The following is a 4,696-nucleotide window of genomic DNA, read 5'->3' on the forward strand; positions in this document are numbered from 1 at the left end:
CTTGACGAACACTAATTTGTGTGGCTTTTGCCAATGCGAAGTTGAGACACTGGTTCACCTTTTCTGGAGCTGCACCATGATATCCTGTTTTTGGCAGAGTTTTAAGGAATGGTTGCTGAAATTTGAACTCCGCAATGCTCACCCGAATTAACGCCATCCTTGGTAATAGGTAATAGGTAGAAGCCTCACCTATTTAATCATAAACATCATCCGATTTTATTTTTGATTGCAAGAATGTACATCTGGACTTGCAAAGCGTGCGCTTCTCTCTTCCAAGGATAGAAGATTTCCCCATTTTCCCCTCACATTATAACCTCTAAACGAAACTCTTTGTTTTATTGCTTGGTGCGGGCTGGAGCCGTGGATGTGGTATCTATAAATCGTATGAGTGTGTGGATGTGTGCGTATGAGTGTGTCAAATGGGCGTGTGTGAGTTTTTTTAAGTATATGTATATAACATGAGTGTTTTTCTTGATTTATGTACTTACTTTTGTAAATTGATGTATGTAATTTTTAATTAAAAAACAGAACAAAACAAATTCTTCTTCCTGAAAAGTAAACACAAGCTGACCTCTATATATAGTTTTTACTTTCCAGATCAATATCAAAATATGTCACAAGCAAGCTTGCTCAGTTCCACAAACTCAGTTTTATTATCGGTGAGAAAATGATATGAACAACGAAAAGATAAAGGCTTTTACAGATTGTAATAGCGATCAATATTCAAATGTTTGCCTGTGTTGAGTGTTTTCAGCTCGGACGGAAGTGACGCATAACATTATTTGAACAAGAATCATCGATCCGACGGTGAATTCGCTGTTCGTGATTCCTTGCAATGTACGTAGTCCAAGAAATTAATTATCCACTTTCTAGAAATGATAATACACTGATTCTGATCATTTTAGCCGTTAAACGCCCTCTGGTTTTCGATGAATCACAATTGAATAATTGGAGTACTCCTCGCTGCTACTCCGAGAGAAGATGTTGTTCAACAACGATCTCTTTTCCCACTCGATAACACGTTGCAAAGAACAAGTCATACATAAATTATGATAGAAAATGAAACTGTAATAAACATAGCTTATTTTTCTTTGGAAAACAGAATTATATAACCCATTTGATGTCCGATGGAAACAGATTACTTTGACAGTCACAGAATTCGCCATTTTCATTTATATTGAAAATGGCGACTGAAGTCTTGTGGGCGCGCAGTGTAAAGTGGGTGACTAGGGTCCTTTAAAGGAATTCGCCCACGCATCTTATGAAGGAAAGAAATCCATCGAAATACAGTGCCGTAGCTGGGCAATATTTTTTGGGGGCCCAACTTGGCCGAGTGAGCACCGAAATAGCGACCAGAAAGTGTAGGCGCTGGAACCCTCCGGCCAGCCCCATTCCCTCTCGTGATTCCCGAAATGACTGGTCTGAATAGTTATTGTAATTTGGAACGGTAGCAGTAGTTAACAGCAACGTCGGCAAAGCAGCATTAATAAGACCTTGTCACAGTGCATGTTCATAAAGATGGTTGCAGCTTTAGCCAAATAAGTCAGTGTAAACACCAATCCGTTTACGACAGCCATCCTCAAACGATTTTCTAAAATGTGCTCAACCGTGAAAGAGGCTGCTAATACCCTATAAAAAATTGAACAACTACGTCGACAAGATTACTGCTCTACATCTACTTGAAAACAATTGACAGAGGTAATACCTCCGGTAGCTAAACGAAATCGTACTCATTCAGCAACAGTTTGCAGTTCACACTCTACAGATACCGGCCGTAATTCAGTATCCAACATGCCCGGTGTTTGGGGATCAATGTATCACGTGCAGGATAGAGGTCTTTTCTCAGCTGATCTGCTTGAGTTGCTTGAGACGACTTTTGGGGCAGGTTGTTCGCTGTAAACCTCCCAAACAATTGTTTTCAGCTCTCGTATTGCCCCACAAACTCGTTGGCAGCATTGACAAGGTTTATCTTGTCAGTCCTGTCCCTGTGGACATGAAGGGCCATCAGGTGATTAAGCTTTGCATCACTGGTTGTTGAACGCAAGTTAAGTCTTAAAACGTTTCAAAGAAGAAAAGGACCTTTCACTTACGGTATTTGTTGCTGGCATTACTAACAGTAACTTGCCCAGCGTATGAAAAGCGAGAAGTTTTACGATACCAATAACACATATTTATAAAATTTAATAATAAAATTTATATGAACTCTTATATTAAGAGCCAATTTCTATAGATATCGAGAATGCGTGGTCACTCGTCAAATTTCGAAATTCTTTTTATTTTGCCTAAATAACACCTATTGTGAGTTATTTTCGAAAATAGCATCCAAAGATCTCGGAGCACTTAATTTTTTCTGAAATCGTTCCGAAAACGCCATTTTAGCGCCCTGTCACTTCCGAAAATAGAGTAAAATAGTGCATTTTGTTGTCGCTCGTGTACATAAACGCGATCACGGCTTTTAATGCGATTTGGGCATATCGTAACACATTTCTTGGTCTTTCCAAAGCATTAAAGCACAGATTGGTGACAATGCGTGAGGTGGTGAGAGCACAATTCTGGGCTCCGTTAAAAATCCTCATTTTTGCTTTATTAATTTACCAAAACATTAGTTATGATGCTGATAAGTCAATATCTATCGCTTCCTCAACACATTGGGGCATTATTAATTCGGATTCAGTTCAGAAGCTTGGGACTGAGGCCTTTTTAACATTCTTTGGCCTTCGTAAGCGAGCCGCCATCTTGGATCGTAAGTTGATTGTTATTCTCCTCTTACTCTGTGGTGACATTAGCCCTAATCCCGGCCCAAATTGGAAATTTCCTTGTGGAGTTTGTCACAAACCGGTAAAATGTAATCAGAGGGGCATTCAGTGCGATGTATGTGACTCGTGGTGTCATTCTAGATGTCTGGAAATGAACAACGAGGAATACGAAAGATTGGCGAACTCATCTTGTTCTTGGCTTTGTCCTGACTGCGATTCACCGAACTTCTCAAGTAATTTATTGGATTTCTTTTCAAGTCCATTGAAATTAACGAACTCCTTTGAACCACTACAGGACTGTTTTTCTCCTGTTTCTTCTCAATCAGCCCGACGTTCTCTTCCAGCACAGCATTCCGTTACTCGTCGTAACCAATATTATGAAGGAATCTCAGTAAATTTCGTGTGCTATCAATAAATGCTTAAAAAGTCTCTCTAAACGTTTAGAATTCCAAACCATTGTTGATCAGTACAAGCCAGCCATTATAAATGTGAATGAAACTCACCTAGACGACTCAGTCGACAGAGGACAGAGACCATAACGGTGGAGGTGTATTATCAGCCTTTTCTAATGACTTGATAGTCACTTGTGAGCAACAACTTGTTAACAACTATGAAGGCATTTGGTCAAAAATTAACATTGCTGGCAGAAAACCCTTGTTTGTTGGATCAATATACAGACCACCTAGCTCTGATGTTGAACCTCTTGAGGCTCTTGATCATGCACTATGTCATCTTACTCAAAAATCATTTCCAAATATATTGCTTACGGGTGATTTCAACTTACCAAGCATTTCATGGTCAGATGATAATTACACCATTCAGTCAAATCCAACATATGGTACTGTGATCAACAATAAATTATTGGATATTGTCAACGATCACTCCTTGTCTCAACATGTTCATGAACCAACAAGAGGTAATAATATTCTAGATCTTGTTTTCACCACTAAACCTGCTATGGTAACCAATGTTAACATTGAAAGTGCACTGAGTGACCATAACCTGGTTGTTTTCGATGTAGACCTGAAGCCGACAATGATCACATTCCGCAAAAGAAACTTAGCTGTAGGTGGAATCTAACTTGGTTAAACAATTCTATCAAACGCATGATAAGGAAGAAGTGGAAACATGAGTGCTGTAAGGAATGACCTACAGAAATATTTCGACAACTATCTTTCTATGGTGGCCCCCTCTAAATCTGTTGACGAAAATTATCAGTTTTTCAAAGAAACAATCACTACAGTCATTAATGATCACATTCCGCAAAAGAAACTTAGCTGTAGGTGGAATCTAACTTGGTTAAACAATTCTATCAAACGCATGATAAGGAAGAAACAAAGATTGTATAATAAAGCCAAAAGGACCGGAAATGCAACTGATTGGAGGAACTTCAAAATCATTAGGAAACAAATAAAGAGTCAGCTCACTACTGTTCATGATGAATATGTTGCTGACCTGCTTTCTTTTTCTAAAGATTACAGCACCAACAAACCAGTCCCAACTAAACGTTTCTGGTCTTACATCAAATCTGAGAAGTCAAATGATGTTGGAATTGGTCCTCTTAAAGAAAATGGAGTCGAGATAACTGACAGTATTGGTAAAGCCAACTTATTGAGTCAACAATTTCAATCTGTATTTATACATGAGAGTACTGTGAATATGCCAACTGTTGGATCTAGCAATTACCCTGACATTTCACCTACAGTGTTCTCTGTTCCAGGGATAGCTAAATTACTAGCCAATATTGATCCCAGGAAGGCTAACGGCCCCGACCTTATTCCGTGTCGGGTCCTTAAGGAAACTGCAGATGTACTTGCTCCTTTTCTTCAGTTTCTGTATACTCAATCTTTAGAGTCTGGCAAATTACCTAGTGACTGGCTGAAAGCAAATATAATTCCAGTTTTTAAGAAAGGCAGTAGGCATCTCCCTGCCAATTACCG

Source organism: Montipora capricornis, chromosome 14, assembly GCF_036669925.1.
Source record: "Montipora capricornis isolate CH-2021 chromosome 14, ASM3666992v2, whole genome shotgun sequence".
Classification (NCBI taxonomy): Eukaryota; Metazoa; Cnidaria; class Anthozoa; order Scleractinia; family Acroporidae; genus Montipora; species Montipora capricornis.